We start from the raw sequence: 17954 nt of genomic DNA, 5'->3' as shown, positions 1-17954 counted from the left end.
GCTGTGTAACATAGCAGGTGCTGCTGAGTTGTATTTGATTAAGGTGTGTCAGCATCTGGGTGTAGTATATAAGGAGCAGCACCTAGCTCTCCCATTACCCTGGGGGATGGGTTGGAGGTTGGGTCATGTTTGTTTGTTAATGTATTCAGTGTAAATGGAGTTTTTGTTTTTCTTATTAAAACCTTCTTTAAGTTATTTTTGAGTCCCTTTTTAATGCATGGTCTCCCCAGCAAGCTCTCTGCAGCGCTACCATACTGCAAAAAGCCAACAAAATAAATCCTTTTTTCTGTTTACCGGTAACTTCTCCAAGTACTCCAAGTTTCTCTTCAGAAAAATTAAAATTAGCCAATAGTTAAGAGGGGATTCACCAAACTGCATCCCTGGAAACCTAATGGGTGGGCAAGATCTTCCTGTGCTAAAACTTTGAGTCCCCCTCTCCTAACCTAGCCTCAGATTGTATATATGTGTAAATAAAACCATATATCCTAAAGACACCACAGTCTCCATTGACCTTCATTCGAAGGAAACTGAGCTCTGGGGGTGTTCTCACTTCTTGGAGACTGGAGTGCAGGCAACAACAGCAAAAAGGAGAAGCATGGCATGGCATGATCAGTGAGCCAACAGTGAGGAGAAGCCACAACTGTCTGATCTCCTGCAACTGGGTGCTTTAAATGTCTATGACTCTGCATGGAATCAGGCAACCTGACTTAGTACGCCATAGCCTGTTACTCTGGCATTCCCTTTCAAAACATTTATGGTTTACCCAGGGCTTTTTTCCAGTTGGAACTCACCAGAACTCAGTTCCGGCACCTCTCAAGTGTGAGCCATTGTCATTATGAGAGAACAAGGCAGGCATTCATGTTGAGTTCCAGCACCTCTTTTTCTAGAAAAATAGCACTGTAAAAAATGTTTCTCAGTAGGGATGCTTGAGTATTTTGTTCAATCTGCATTTTTAAGCAAGTCAGCCTGATTTGCATTTCCTGGACTAATATGTAGATTGGAATGCAGTGATCCTTCAGTTTTACACTTCACTGAATTTTGCGATATCATTCTCAGTTCAACAAACAAAGCAAGATGCACATTTCAGTTTAAATGTACATGCGAAAAGGTCTTTTCAGATAAAGCACAATGTGTATGTGATAAAAAGAAGGCACTGAATGGTGCAGAAACGGGATGGAGCAGACTTAGGAATGAACGCATGCAAAGCTGACAGGAACTGAAAATAGATTGATCCTTCCATCCCTAGTTCAGTGGTCACCTTTTCGACAAAGCTTTCAAAACAGCCAACAAAGCGATGCAAGAAAATTGTTTTAAAAGGTTAAAGCAGAAAGAAAAACAAGAAGCAATGAGATTAAAGTGATCCAGCCCAAAACTATTTTCACCTGGGTTTGAAAGGACAACAAAGCAAATGCTAGCTGTATGTACCCAGGGAGGGTACATCCCACAAGCAAGGTGCCATCACAGAAAAAGGCCCTTTTCTGATTCCCCACCTGGTTCACTTCTGAAGGCAATGGTTCCTGGAGCAGAATCTCTCATGCACATCTTAATGATGGAGCAGGTCACCATTAACCACCTCTGATCCTAAAAAGACGACCTGGATAGCTCAGCTGATTAGAGCATGGTGCTGATAACGCCAAAGTTGGAGGTTTGATCCCTGTATGGGACATCTGCATATTCCTGCATTGCAGGGGATTGGAATAGATGATCCTAAGGGTCCCTTCCAACTCTATGATATGATCTCTGCAATGTTACAGTAAGATAATACAATATGTTATGACCCTGACATTGTGGCTAGCATACCCCTGCTATTGTAAGCACTGGCTTGCCCACTCAGCAAGTCTTAGGACTAGGCCATTAAGTTTCCATTTGCAAGACAGCCTTTGAAGACACTTCAATGATCTCCTGCATTCAGGATGGACTGATTAAAAGGAACAACAACACCGAGTCCAGTGCATTCACCCAGAACAGTATCCACTTCTTTCATTCTACCAGGAGTAAAAGCATTAGCATTTTATCTTAGCTGATGATGGGGCCTACTGCTGCATCCCTTACTCATAGCTTGTAGTAATTATTTAATTACTCACATGAATAGTTCTATTTAGGCACTTGCAAAATTAGCAAGTATAACCAAATGCCAGCCTCATGAGTGAGCTGACATTTGTACGTAGCCACTCATGTTGCTGTAGCAGCACTCTATGAAGGTTAGAATCCCCTGTTCCCAATGGAAAGAGCATCTTCTCTCACTCACTGATGTTGGCAGAGAGGCATTGCCCCAAATGGCCTTGTTAGCTGTCGTTATTCAGACACCCATATAATCAGGCAAACAAGTTACATGGCTCCAGCAAACCACTGCTGTGATAAAAGACAGCATGGAGCGAAAAAAAACGAATCTCCAAGCAATCACTTTTTAAAGCAAAACTGTTTGCTGTCACTCTCAGTTCCAGCAGCACTAATTTCAAAAGCAGCCGGGCCCATCATGCTGCTCCATTTAATAAAGTCATATGATTTCACGGGTTTCTCAGGCACAATCCCTTAAGCATACAGGACATTTCTTATAGCTGAATTTGAATGACCATTTGTCTGATAGATGAGTTCATGTTCTGCAGCAATAGAGTCCTGAAAGATCCTGGATTTGCATTATATGAGGTGTAAATTTGTTCTAGGTCCTTTATTTCCCCTTCTCCTTACACTACCCCCTTATCATATGTCAGAAGAAAGAACCAGGCGGTTCTTGCTTGGAGCCAGAGGCTGCGTACATGCTATACCTTCAAAGCACATTTGAAGCTCGTTTCCTTCAAAGAATTCTGGGCACTCTAGTTTATCCCCCACCTCCCCCAGAGTTACAATTCCCAGCAATCCTTAATCAACTGTAGTGCCCAGAATCCTTTGAGGGAAAGAATGTGTTTAGAATGTGCTTTAAAGGTATACAGTGGTACCTCGGGTTAAGTACTTAATTCATTCCGGAGGTCCGTTCTTAACCTGAAACTGTTCTTAACCTGAAGCACCACTTTAGCTAATGGGGCCTCCTGCTGCTGCTGCTGCGCCGCCGGAGCCCGATTTCTGTTCTTATCCTGAAGCAAAGTTATTAACCTGAAGCACTATTTCTGGCTTAGCGGAGTGTGTAACCTGAAGCGTATGTAACCTGAAGCATATGTAACCTGAGGTACCACTGTATACATGTGCATAGGATTTTTGTTTGGGGGGGGGCAGAACCATCATGATTGGTCAGTTAGTTAAGTATTTCTATAGCTTTACTTGATCTAGAGGGGCAGCTGCCTCCCCCCTTACGCTCATGGGTATATAGCAGGGGTCGGCAAGGTTTACCTTGCCTGGGCCGGTTCACCCCAGCGGATATCGCTCCATGACCTGGATTGTGTGCACACCTGTGGTTTCCGGCGTCTGCGCAGATGCGATTTCTGGCGCTGCGAAAGCGAGTCCCCAGGCCGTGCTGCGCTGGTTTAGCGTAGCGCACAGGGACTCGCCGAGTGGGCAGCTCAGTTCAGGGGCGGTTTGTGGGCCGGTTAAACGACCCCCGTGGGCTGCTTGTGGCCCATGGGCCTTCGATTGCCGACCCTGGTATATAGTGTGTACACAGCCTTAAACTGCAGTTCTAACTCCTGCAGCAAGTCTCACTGAATTCAATAGAATGTTTGTATGAATACGCATGGTTAGGATTGCGCTGTTAACTGCTCTACCTGTGAGCTATTGGCTCTCTCAGTTTTGGGCAACAAGACTATGCCCTGCCCAATGCTTTTTTTCTAGAACCCTCTAAGTGTCCCTATTTTCAAGTGACAGTCCTGGATTTACAGAAGCCATCCTGGTTTTTTATTTGATTCTGGAATGTCCTGCTTTCGAACGTCCCTATTTTCATTAGAGAAATGTTGGAGGATATGGTAGAACATCCCTATTTTTATTGGAGAAATGTTGGAGGGTATGGAGTTATGTGACTCCTGAACCAAGGAGATAAGTAACTATACAACCTTTGGAAGACATCTGAAGGCAGCCCTGTCCTGTATCATTTTATTATGTTTTTACTTACAGTACTTTGAAATATTATTATTACTGAATAGGACGGCCCTATTTTCATCAGAAAAATGTTGGAGGGTATGATACAATCACCATGAAGTTTTATTCTGTTGCTTTTCTCATCAGTGGGCTTATTTTATTAAGCTTATCTGAAAAAACATTGGCATCTTCAATCTGAATTAAAAAGGAACACATTTTGCTTTCGGAATTAAGTTTGACAAGGCTTTCCCTTTGTGGTCCAAGCCATTCGGTTAACTAAGGCTTTATCAGGGCTTTCCAACCGTCCCTATAATTTCCCTGTAGCAGATTTGCTATAGCAGAATAAATATTAACCTGGAAGGAAGGGGTCTTACTCTAGACTCGCATACGATTTTCCACACTGAATAAATTGAACTGTGTTGTCCAACAGCAGCATTTGCTTTGACAGTTATTTTGGGGGTTGCTACACACACACACACACACACACACACACACACACACACACACACCATTCTAAAGGAACAAAGCCTTCTTTTCAGCATTTACATAGCATTTGATTAGGTGTGATGAGAGCACTGATTGCCCTCTGGAGTGCAAAGCTGAACTTGGTGATCAAAAGCATTAATGCCATAGATGATAATCGGTTGCTAAAGTGCTGTGCTGGAGAGGTGACTCTCAGCCTCAAAGGCAGCATAGGGCTCTCTCTCTCTCTCTCTCTCTCTCTCTCTCTCTCTCTTTCTCTCTCTCTTCAAGTTTGGTGGGCTTGGAGGTATTTGGATCAGTTCAAGAATAAAGAGCCTCTCTGTGATGATTTGGCTACGTAAGGGATTTTGACCGGGATCCTTTATCAAGACTGTGAACAATTGCATTCCCCGTAGAGCCCCATCATTAAAGATTCAGTGATGCTTTTAGGGGTGACTGGCGCTCCTGCCACCAGCTAAAGATTAATGACTTGTGTGTAGGATGGCTTAAACAGATGCTTTTGTTACCTAGGCAATACCCCAGCTGGATGGAATGTATCTTGCAAGCTCTGTCTGCTAGGATGAGTTTTTGAGAGCCAAGGCTGGTCCTGAGATAATGCCCCTTTCCATTCAATATAGCTGATTCTGCAAATTTTGGGACTTCAGGCTGATGTGAGACCTTTCCTGACAAATTCAGCATCAATGGAAAAAGGTCCTCCCATAATTAGGTGCTTAGAAAGTTATTTCTGTGGCAGGTAAATCAAAGCAAGATTCTTAAATGGACAAAGCCAACACAACTACAGAGGAAATAAAATAAATAAATAAATAGTCCAGTAGCCTGTTAGAGACCAACTAAGTTTGTTCAGGGTGTAAGCTTTCGTGTGCAGGCTTATATCCAGAACAAGCTTAGTTGGTCTCGAAGGTGCTACTGGACAATTTATTATTTATTTTATTTATTTCAACTGCGTCAGACCAACATGGCTACCTACGTGAATCCACAACTACAGAGGGACATGTATTGGAATAGAAAACCTACTGTGCTCAGGTCCTGCTTTCAGACTTCCCATGTGAGAAGAGAATGGAGAGCTAGATGGGACTTTGACTGAATACAGTAGGACTCTTCTCCTATTCTATTCTACTGGATTAAGGCAGCAGTTTAACATTTAATCAACTGTTCAGCTGTAAATGTCAGTTTGTTTCAATGCTGCAAGAAATCCAGATGTTTGTCACTGGAATACCAGGCCACAACAGAGGAGGCCTGCTTACAGAATCTGAAATGCTTCTTCCTTGTTGCAGAAACTCCTGCCTACAGGCTTGCTATTTAAAATCTGTTTGGGGTATTCAACTTTAGTGATAAACAAAAACAAAGGCATTTAGTTCCATTCAGTTCTGTGTGCTTTGCTCTAAGTCATAATTTTTTCTTTGCATAACTCCCCTAACAATCATGAGATTCTTTGCCCCAAATCAAGTCACTAGACAAGTAGGCATGCCACTTACTACTAGAGGGACAGCCATACTACAAGCAAAATTATTATTATTTTTATTTATATAGCCACCTATCAATAAATATTCCCTGGGTAGCCTATAGCAATATATTAAAAATGCAATATACATTAGTAATTAAAAACAATTGAGGAAGAATAAAGAGGAGAGAAAAAACTTCAGTGTATAATGGCAGCATAAAAAAGTTTGCAACCATTAACACTGGTAGGGCAGAAGGCAGGGAGACTAACTGTAGGTGGTGCCAGAGCCAATGATAGGCAGAGACAACTAATTATAGTTTTGTCCCCACCCGCCTCCCTGAAGAATTATACAAGTAGGAAATCACTGAAATTAAGGAGGAGGAACTGACAGACAGCACCACCTGCTGGACTGGATGTAAATAAAAAGGAAGCCAGGTGGGAGCTGGCTGAGGGCAGCCTGGGGTTGGTGGCACAGTGCCCTATTTGGCCTAATGTAGCAGGCAGCACTATAAGGGACACAGGTGGCGCTGTGGGTTAAACCACAGAGCCTAGGACTTGCCGATCAGAAGGTCAGCGGTTCGAATCCCCACAATGGGGTGAGCTCCCGTTGTTCGGTCCCTGCTCCTGCCCACCTAGCAGTTCGAAAGCATGTCAAAGTGCAAGTAGATAAATAGGTACCGCTCCGGCGGGAAGTTAAACAGCGTTTCTGTGCGCTGTTCTGGTTCGCCAGAAGCGGCTTAGTCATGCTGGCCACATGACCCAGAAGCTGTACGCTGGCTCCCTCGGTCAAGAAAGCAAGATGAGCGCCGCAACCCCAGAGTCGGTCACGACTGGACCTAATGGTCAGGGGTCCCTTTACCTTTTACCAGGCAGCACTAGCCTGATGGTCCATCAGAGCTCAGATGATACATTTTATAAGTCAGGTTTCCTGATTTTAAAGACATTTCCTAGAAGAAAGTTCCATTGATGGGAGTGGGGGTTGTTAAGAAATGCAGTTAATGGGTTAACTCTTCACGAATCAGCAGAGATGGCTCATTCACCACAATGCACCTGCAGGCATCTTGTCACTATCTTATGTGTTACTGGGCAGATTTGGTGAGTAACTTTGTGTTTAAAAGGGCTCATGTTAGACCCTACTGTGTGGCTTGTGTTAGGAGATTGTAGGAATCCTTGAAGACTATCTGCTGGAAATGTGGCTTCCAGTGAAGCCATTTTGAAAAGGTTATCTGAGAAAGAAGTTGGAAAATTCCCAGACTTTTGAACTCAGAGAACTCTAGCAGTTGCAGGACTTTGCAAGCAACTCAGCTTAGGACGTCTCTGTGGACTTTAACACAGTAAGGACTTGGAAGCAAAGAACACTCTCTGGGCTCAGAGAGAGAGAGAAGATTACTTGTAACATCTTTGCATGTATATATAGTGGTGTATGTTGGTGTTTCCATTCTGAAGGAAATCAGCCCTGAGTGCTCACTGGAAGGACAGATCCTGAAGCTGAGACTCCAATACTTTGGCCACCTCATGAGAAGAGAAGACTCCCTGGAAAAGACCCTGATGTTGGGAAAGATGGAGGGCACAAGGAGAAGGGCAGAGGATGAGATGGTTGGACAGTGTGAGTGTTCTCAAAGCTACGAACATGAGTTTGACCAAACTGCGGGAGGCAGTGGAAGACAGGAGTGCCTGGCGTGCTCTGGCCCATGGGGTCATGAAGAGTTGGACATGACTAAACGACTAAACAACAACAACATGTTGGTGTTGGCCTAGGATAGACAACTCTGCAAAAGTCCTCTTTCTGTGGTGAGCTTTTGGGATGCATACACCCAACAAGGGTGTGACTTCTTAATATAATTTATCAAACTGCTCAATAAATTGAGTATTGGGTAGCTACAACACAGCCCATTTCAGAGGTGCACATTTCCCTTTGCCGGCCTTGAAATGGGGAAAGGAAAGGGTTCAAAAAGCTCCAACGCTATGCTACTATAGAATCATAGAATTGTAGAGTTGGAAATGACCCTAAGGATAATCTAGTCCAATCCTCTGCAATGCAAAAATCTCAACTAAAGCATCCAAGACCATCCAACCTCTGCTTACAGATCTTCAATTAAGGAGAGTCCACAACCTCCGGAGAGAGACTGTTCCACTGTCCAGCAGCTCTTACTGTCAGAAAGTTCTTCCTGATGTTTAGTCGGAATCTCCTTTATTGGAACTTGAAGTCATCGGTTCGAGTCCTACCCTCCAGAGCAGGAGAAAACACAGCGACTGACACAGACAGTATCCAACACCAGCACCGAAAATCATAGTTTGGATCGTGTCTTCCCGTCCTGGAGGTTCACAAGGCAGCCATTCTTCCCTCATTTCCTTTTGCAGCCGAAGCCCAAGCTCATCCGAGGCCTCCAACCAGCAACACAGCTCCTTCCTGCGCCACCGCCAAGTTCATGGACGGACTCCGTCTCCAACTTCGAGGGGACGAGGCAGCGGCTGCCAGCGCGACGGTGCCTCCTTTGCGCCGGCAGAGGGCGCCGCGGCTCACGGTTTGGCCGCCGCAGTGGGAACGGCAGAGCGGGCTGAGAGCGGAGGCGCTCGGAGGCAGCGGGCGCCGCTGGGTGGCCGCTCCCTGCGCCGCTTATATAGCTCCGCATCCCTTTGCGCGCGGCGCTGTCATCAGTCGGGGCGGGGGAGCTGGAGCTGCGCGAGTGCCGCGGCTCGGAGTGCGAGGACTGGCGAGGGGGGGAGGCGGCTCTTTGTCCTGCCAAGGGAGGAACAGGAGGCAGCGAGTGCCGCGGAACCAGGTAGGTCCCTTCTCCAGCATCCTTTCCTCCTCGCTTAACGCGCACACTTTGGGTACCAACCCGCCAGAGATGCTCGCTGCAGCATCCTTTCAGGGAGGTGATGCTCAGCAGCCGCGCGTTGGACTCAATAGCGGGGTGGGGTGCGGGCAGAGGACGGGGCGGCTTCGAGGGTCCCTGTGCCCACTTGCTGGGGGGGGGGGAGATGTTGGGAAAGGCTGTGATGGGTCAGGTTCACTCGAAGGCTCTGGGCGGTCTGCCGGCTTCCCTCGGAGAAACCTCCCTCGCCCGCCCCCGCGGCAGCCTCTCAACATTATTTCTTCCTGCGCAAGTTTTTAAGCCTGCTGGCCCTCTTTTCCCACCTCCTCCTCCCCAGTCACCTGCTCCAAACCAAGGAGGTGCCTTCAGGACTCCCAAGCCAAAGCGGCTGGTTCTCAGCGTAGGACCCAAACAAGCCCTCTCCTCTCCTCTCCCCATCACTCCCTCCCTCCCTCTCCAACATATACACTCCCGGGCAGGCAAAGACTAAATTAGCCGAACAGACATAACAACAGCAGCAGCAGCAGCACCAAAACAACCTCACGCCTGGCTTTTTTTTTTTTTCCCTTCGGACAGATTGACTCTTGGCAGTGATCACCCATCCCCGACTCCGCTCCCCTTTCCCCGACAGCTGTTCAGATGGGATAGGAAAGAGGAGGTGCCTTGCTTTCTTTCACGCCGGCGTATTATCTGCTCACCCACCCAGCGACCCCAGTCTTAGGGGGCAAAAGAGACTCTTCTCCGTCTCATTCTCTCTCTCCCCCCCCCCCCCCATGTTGCCGGCAATAACAGGCAGCCTCTTTCGGTATCTTCTTAGCAGGAGAACAAAAAGTGGTCGGTGGGCTCTGCCTCGTGGAAGCGCTGCGTTCAGTTTCCTTCTTAGGCTGGGCAGCCCCCAGCGCCCAATGATCTGCCTAGGCAGCGTGGAGGTGCTGGTGAATCCAACCACCATAGATGGTGGCATTGTCTGCGCAGGATACTTAACTTGAAGTGCTGCTGTGTATCTGAGCTGACTGGCAGAGGTAGCCAACGTGGTGCCCCCTCTATATGTTGGACCATCCAGCATCATGGCTAATGGTCAGCGAAAATAGGAGTGGGAATTCACCAACATCTGGAGGGTGCCTGCTCTAAGGCTTTACCCCCTGCCGATTATATACAGGACTACCTATGGCTTGTAAATTGGTTTATGATATTTAATGCAGTCTATTGTTGACATGGGTCACTATTCCCGTTTCTGATAGAGAACTGCAGTTGAGTGCATTAGCCACATGATGAAAAAGATGCTTAATAAGTGACATTTTTAGAGAGAGAGAGTGACAGAGAGAATAATCTAGGAAAATGTATTTGTTCTGCAGTGATGTAGAATTCCCTGTGCACATTCTACCTTATTCATATGAACTCAGTAGATGGCTTAGGCAAGCGACTATCTCTGGCTTCAGCATTCAACTCCCATCTGCCATAGGGGGCGTGGGATGCTAATATGCCCTGACCTATCTTAAAGGGTTGTTGTCAGGATTACTGAGATGATGTCACACAAAGCGCTTTGAATACTTAAGTGCTATATAAATGCTAATTATTATGATTGGAAATGCTGGAAAGATGAAAATACCTGATACCTGTGAGTATTCTACCCTGCTGCCACCACCATTGTGAGAGCCACAGATTGGGACAGCTGCTCCATGCAGCTGCTGCCCAGTCTTGGGAAGGCAAAGAATAAATTGTGCTCTACATTCTGTACACACACTTTTTAAAGAGAGAGAAATTCATGGGGATTATGTCAGTGTAAGAAGGATCTAATGTATGAGATCAGTCCATGGAACACAGAAGTAAAACCAAGTCTAAAACGGCAATCCCACAAACTCTTACCTGAGAGTCCCATTGAATTCAGTGGGAATAACCTCTGAGTAGATCTGCGTAGGATTGCATTGTGTAACTCTCTCACCACTAGATTACATCGTCTTCATTTTCGAGAGTATTGCTGCCACTAATGTAATCTTGAAAACAACTCTACTCAGTAGTTATTAGCATTTAATGGGTGTGGAATTGAGATGGGGAGATAGCAACTGGCTGAGGGCTAAAACAGGACTTAATTCCAAGTCTCTCAGCTTCAACTTAAGGTAGAATCCCCTAAATAAAATGTTTTAAGAACTGTTTGTTTTTGTTCCCTTAAGTCTAAACTTTGTTCAGGGTTATGAAGCTGGCTGGCCATAAAGGCAGGGTTTCTTTTGTTTCGAAACCTCAATTGGTAATATTTCTAAAGGCTAGTGTGTGTGTGTGTGTGTGTGTGTGTACATCCCCCTCACTTGATTTCTCTTGAGAAATTTCATGCTTGAGAAGAAGCTGGAGCTGAGGAGTAGAGCATACATTTTGCATGTTCATGGTCCCCAATTTCAATCTCAGGCATCTCCAGGTAGGGCTCGGAGAGAACCCTGCCTGAAACCCTGGAGAGCTGTTGCCTGTGAGAGTAGACAGAACTTGGCTAGATGGACCATTGATCTGATTCCATATGAGGTAGCTTTGTACATTCCTTGATTACTGTATGCAGGGGATGACAGCTGAATGTGTGAATGAATTCCATGAGTACAATTGTGTTGGATGCTATATCAAAGAGCTGCCTGTGGAAATCGAAAGCTTACCAGCATGAGTAGATAAATAGGTAACACTGCGGCGGGAAGGTAAATGGCGTTTCTGTGCGCTTTGGCTTCCGTCACTGTGTCCTGTTGCACCAGAAGTGGTTTAGTCATGCTGGTCACATGACCTGGAAAGCTGTCTGTGGACAAACGCCGGCTCCCTCTGCCTGAAGGGAGATGAGCTCCGCAACCCATAGTCGCCTTTGATGGACTAAACTGTCCAGGGGTCCTTTATGTTACCTTACCCTATTGGATGGTACATGCAAGCTATCGGTAAATGTTGAAATGAGCCAACCCTGATATGGAAATGATTCCAATCATTGTCACTCATGGCATGCTTTTTATATCCCCTGTGCTATTTGTGGGGTTGTGATGTTGTCTAGCTTTTGCACAGTCTCTCACATGAGCATGTAATGTGTTAGTTGTATTCAGAGCCATTGGTCCAGCGTTGCAGAGGGAGTTGAAGACCCACTGGGATAGCTCAGTTGGTAGAGTATGAGACTCCTAATCTCAGGGTTATGGGTTCAAGCCCCATGTTGGGCGGAAAGATTCCTGCATTGTAGGGGGTTGGACTAGATGACCCTTGTGGTCCCTTCCAGCTCTACAATCCTATGGTTCTACTATTTGTGCAGCAGGGTCCCTGTCTCTAGAGTCCTAGAGCCACCCCATGAGCATGAAAGGGGAGCTTTTTAGACACTTCTCACCCTTTATGCTGGTTGGAGCCAATGAAAAATGAAATGAGGTGAGTCAGCCATTGAGGATCGGCTGCTAGGGTCACTCTAGAGAAGGTATGTGGGATAAACACTGAGGAAGAGTTGTTTTGTATCTCCAAAGTTAATCATTTTGCCACTCTTAAAATGCTAGGTGCTTCAATTTCAGGAGAATGGTGTGCCAGTTCTGTTACATACAATGGAACTTCAAGGAAAACTCAATTTAAGGCAGTCCAAAAGAAGATATTGGAGCGCTCCAAACCATTTGTTTGCACCATACATGCACAGAAAATAGATCTAGCTGAAAGGCAGCGCACTGAGACCTGCATTTATTGTTGCAGTGCATCCTTAATTATTATTATTGTACTGTCTTAGATGATCCTCATAGCCTTTTCCAACTCTACAGTTCTGTGCTCAACTTACTTCAATGTAAATATGCAAACCTTTTATACTGGTACCATTTTGTTTATAAAACCAGGCAATTAGCAACTTTTATCACTGGAAGCAAAATCTACAGCTTTAAGGGGGGGAATTACATTTATACCCCACCCTTTTCTCCAGGATGCTCAAGGTGCCATACATGGTTGTCCCCCTCCTCATTTAAACCCTGCAACATCCCTGTGAGATAGGTTAGACTGAGGGGCAGTGTGACTGGCCCAGATCACCCAGTGTGTTTCATGGCTGAGTGGGGAGTCAAACCCTGGTCGGCCAGGTTCTGTTATTAACTGATTAATTAATTTTATATACCATCCTTCATCAAGAGAGATCACAGGGTAGTTTACAACATAAAACAGAAAATATGCCATATAATAATAGTAAAAGGCTATGGGAAAGGCAACCACCCTGCTTTAAAGGGATACAGATTAACAGTTAGTTTCCTGGTTAAAGAGGAATGTTTTTGCCTGGTGCCTAAATATATGTAATGAAGGTGTCAGGTGAGCTTCCCTGCGGAGAGCATTCCAGAAATGGGGAGCCACCACAGAAAAGGTCCCGTCTCGTGTTGCCTCACTCTGGGGCTCCATTGAGGGAACACTTTGACCACTGCACCACACTGTCTAGGGAATAAGTCCCATAGAGCACAATGGAACACGCTTAGAAGAAACCGCATGTAGGCTTGCACTGAAATTGGCAATGTCAGAGACAGAGCTCTAGTGATAAGGGAGATCTGGTCTCTCTCTCTGTCACTGTCTCTCTCAACTCACTGCTGCTGGATCCTTCAGTGCACTGGCCCAACTGATGTCAGAGCTCTAGGGATGGAAGAGGTCGTGTTGAGGATCTGCTGAGGGAGGATCAGGAAGATACTTGGATCTGAAAGATCCAAAGCCATCCTGGTTCCCAAACTGGGGAGAAATATAGGTGACCCCAGGAGCTCATGGATACCTCTCCCTTGAAGTTTCCATGCATTGTTCCCAATGGGAAGAAAATGGCTAGTGAATAAATATGGAGGAATGCAAGACTTTTTCTCCACTCTCACTTCAGCTCAAGCTCAGCAGGGCATTGGAAATGGCAACTGAACAACCTTCAGATTCCTACCACCACCTCCACTTGAGGGTTGCAGCCTAACATAGCCACCCTGCTGTGATTCTTCCTTGTGGATGATTCATATAGGATCCAGAGTGCTGTTGTGGACTCTGTTTGCATCTTCAGTCCCAGCGCATGTGACAGAGTAATAAGCAGGGGCTTTAAAGTACCTGCAGATCACTGTTCTCCCCTCACCAGTGATTAAAGGGGAAGCATCTTGCCCTCAATTATGTGCTTCTAAGTTAGATGCTATGCATCACTTCCGGGGTGGTATGAACTTCAGCACCTCCCGTTCTTGAAACTGAAAAGCCCTTGATTGTTTTACCTAGTTTTCATTATAGAGGCTATAGCACCCTAATTAATAAACTGAAGTGTGTGTGTGAGAGAGAGTGTAAAACAAGATTGTAGCACAATATTATTGTAATTTTTTAATCTCAGAAAATAATTAACAGGGAAAATGTTGCAAGCTGAATCTTAGATCATGCATTGATCAAAGTAGCAGTGTATCAAATTGGAGCAGTGCAAGCTCACAGACTACTAATTACATGGCAGCAAAGTTGAAGTCCTTGTTCGAGCAGTTCCCTTTGAAGTCAGGAAGGGGAACATGATGTTTAAGAAACGGAAGCCTCGGGGTCCCTATTCTTAAGTGTCTCTCTGAACTGGATCCTTAGTGTGAAACCTACGGGAGGGCAAAGGCGCCTTTAAACCTCCTTCATGAATCTCTCGTTATGGGAATGGCCAAGAGCTGGATCATTTCTACATAAATGAGGGCAGACTTAGATTACAATTTCCACCCAGGCAGTTACAACAAAAGAACTTGACAAGTGCAAGACCAGCCAGTTTTGAATGCTCAGCATTTATTTGTGTGTGCGTGCTGGCATCACAGCAAATACACTTTCTTTTTGCTCAATCCATTATGCAATAGCCTTTCTGGTCTCCAGAATCTGAGGCAAGCTATGAGCCAGATATTACATAACAAATCAAAGCAGCTTCCTCTGACCCCAGGGGATGTTTTGGCAGCTAGGAGCAGCAGGAGCCTAGAGATGCAGGGCAGGCTGGGGAGGGAAGTTCATAGGGGAGCTACAAAGCAGACTCAGCAGAATGTCCTTGCAGGAGGGAAGTGCTGGCTGGGTGCAGTTTGTCTTGGTGGATTGAAGCACAGCGGAAGACTGGTGTGACCATCTACACAGTGCCAGGAAAGAGGGAATGCATCACATAGAAAAGGGGGGGGGGAAGAGGACGCAGACTCGCATAAGATTGGCAGGTGGTAATTTATTTATCTTTTTACAATTCCTTTTAATTGAAACTTTTCAACACTGACAAACTGGAACGTGTCCAGAGGAGGGCAACCAAAATGGTCAAAGGCCTGGAAACGATGCCTTATGAGGAACGGCTAAGGGAGCTGGGCATGTTTAGCCTGGAGAAGAGGAGGTTAAGGGGTGATATGATAGCCATGTTCAAATATAGAGAAGGATGTCACATAGAGGAGGGAGAAAGGTTGTTTTCTGCTGCTCCAGAGAAGCGGACACGGAGCAATAGATCCAAACTACAAGAAAGAAGATTCCACCTAAACATTAGGAAGAACTTCCTGACAGTAAGAGCGTTCGACAGTGGAATTTGCTGCCAAGGAGTGTGGTGGAGTCTCCTACTTTGGAGGTCTTTAAGCAGAGGCTTGACAACCATCTGTCAGGAGTGCTCTGATGGTGTTTCCTGCTTGGCAGGGGGTTGGACTCGATGGCCCTTGTGGTCTATTCCAACTCTATGATTCTATGATTCTATGAACATACAATATAATAAAAAACAAATCAAACTAATCTAAATATAAGAAAAAAGCAACAACGAAAAGAGATAAAGGAAGAAAAGGGGGCAAATAAAAATAAAATACACAGCCCTCTCCCAAAGGTAGATCTTAACCCTTGTCTCACACAGAAGAGAGTGGACTCCCCCCTCCAGCTCTCAGCTGGGAGCTTCCCTTTCTTTTCCCAGCCTCCCACTTCATCCAGTTCCCCATCCCTGTCCTAAGGGTACGATTCTTTGTTTAGGGTTTAGGTTGTATTTAGGTTTGTTTAGGTCGTGAGGCTGGGGAGCTTGGCTGTAACTTTGTGGTGGGACCATAGCTCAGTTGAAGAGCATATTGCACACAGAAGGTCTCAGGTTCAGTCCCTAGTATCTCCAGGATCTGATACCAAGGGGTGACAAAGAAATGTGCCTAAGATCTTGGAGAGCTGCTGCCATTCAGAGTAGGCAATGCTGAGCCACATGGACAGATCATATGACCTCTCCTTCCTAGGGTTCTCTGTGGAGAGAATAGCCACACAGTCCTCAAAAGCCATCCCTTAAAACATGGACAAACATGCATTCGAGTGCAGGAGAAAGGGAACTCAGAGCCCCTAATCAATTAAAGGCAAAATGGCATAGTGTAGCCTCTGTTCAGTAATTTAAAATATATGCCTGGTGGGATGCTTCTGTGCTGGAACTGTATAATGAGAGCAGGAGAGCGCACTGTCTCCACAGACATGTTCATGAAAATAAATACATCAGAATTCAAAATACATCAGAGATGCATTATAGGACAGAGTGCCCAGCAACACATAGCCTACTTAGTATTTCACTCTCAGTCAGCAGTTTAACATTTGCAAATACAAGCCTGAGAGCACTTGCCTGACCACCTTACATTGTGATACTAGGATATAGTCATTATTACTATTTACTGCATTTATACCCAAATTTTATCCCATCCAGAACTCAGTGTAGCTCCCAGGAAGTTTCCTTCTCACCCAGCATTAAACAGATCCTGACCTAGTGGTACATCAACATCATCATCATCATCATCATGTCATAAGAATCATAGAATTGTAAAGTTGGAAGGAATCCTAGGGGTCATCTAGTTCAGGCATAGGCAAACTCTGTTTGCCTATGTTTTGGGACTACAATTCCCATCATCCTTGACCACTGGTCCTGTTAGCTAGGGATAATGGGAGTTGTAGTCTTAAAACAGCTGGAGAACCAAGTTTGGGAAATACTATGCCTATGCCTAATCTAGTTCATCCCCCTGCAACGCAGGAATCTCAACCCTGAAAGTGCCCTTAGGGCAGGGTTAGCTAATGTGGTGCCCTCTAGCTCTTTTGGACTCCAACTCCCATCAGCCTCAGCCTACCCAGGCTGTACTCAGGGAGTGATGGGAGTTGCAGCCCACGACATCTGCTATCCTTGGCTTAGGGGCACAGAGACATGGGACATAGGAAGCTGCCTTATACAATTGATCAGCCTAGCTCTGTATTGCCTACACTGACTGGCAACAGCTCTCTGGGGTTTTCAGACAAGGACTTTTCCCCAGTCCTACCTGGAGAGGCTTAGGGGACCTAAGGGCACTATGTCAGATTCGTAGAGGATAAGTCTATCAATGCCTGCTAGACATAATGGCTTTATGTACTATTTCCAATATGAGGTGCTTTGTTCTGTTCCATTGATGGAGGGAGTATGACTCTGAATACCAGTTTCTGGGGAGCACAAGTGGGGAGAGAGTGCTGATCAGAACATGACTGCTTGTTGAAAAGGTAGCAGAGCGCAGACTTACCTGTTTGGGAATATCCTGCAAGAGAAGATTAACATCTTGGTCTTTTTCCAAAGTCCTTGATTCAAGGCAGAACAGTGAACATCTAGGATGTGGCAGGTACACGACTGCCCTCTTGCTTTCCTTAGGCTGTTGTGCATTGCTTTGTAAGACATGTTTGTTGTGGGCCAAAAGCTTATCAGCAAAATATGCTTTCCGTTTAGAGAATGCCATTCCCACAGTGCCAATTGATTTGTGTTGCAGACAGAGAGAGACTGGTACTGCTGCATGTAATTAGAACTCGCCTGCACCATCATCAACAAAAAGAGATGATAGGAGAAAAAGAGTGTCATTTTTTTAATGTATTGGGTCATAGCACTCTCCCCATACAAGGATTTGGGTCAAGAGTTTAGTACTACTTCTGTATCTTTGTGTAATTAGCTGATAAAACGACCAAAAGATTAATGGCTTTTTGCTGCTGTTGCAGCTAAGGACAGATACTACAAACAGACATGTGATAACACTGTAACAGTCAATCCAGTTAATTATTGCTGGATTACAGTAGAAATCCTATCGATGTACTGATGAGACTCACATTAGGCTCAACAAATTAAGCATGATGATAATTATGCATGAAATATTACAATGAAATGATAAGGGTCTGGGTTGTGATTCCAAAGTATTACTGATATTGTTGGTTACTCAAAAGCAGGACTAGCTTGCTTCTCCCTCCACCTCTTTCTAAACCATGGATGTTTGTTCAGGTAGTGTTGGCTGCAGTGCTGAAAATGT

The 17954-nt window shown here is 45.3% G+C and overlaps 1 protein-coding gene across 3 annotated transcripts in view; it reads left to right on the top strand.

The window, feature by feature from the left end:
- Positions 1-17954, top strand: part of MTUS2 (microtubule associated scaffold protein 2) — a 300965-nt gene that overhangs the window by 16871 nt on the left and 266140 nt on the right. Inside the window, exon 1 of one of the 3 annotated variants that reach the window (XM_083498851.1) lies at positions 8531-8712. The exons of the other annotated variants lie outside the window; for them this stretch is intronic. The gene's annotated coding sequence lies outside the window, so the exon portion shown is untranslated. Of the gene's footprint in view, positions 1-8530; positions 8713-17954 lie in introns of those variants that run through there. 3 annotated transcript variants of the gene reach the window in all.

This window comes from Podarcis liolepis (assembly GCF_965112155.1).
Source record: "Podarcis liolepis genome assembly, chromosome: 4".
Taxonomy (NCBI): Eukaryota; Metazoa; Chordata; class Lepidosauria; order Squamata; family Lacertidae; genus Podarcis; species Podarcis liolepis.
This window is presented reverse-complemented; position numbering and strand designations above follow the sequence as displayed.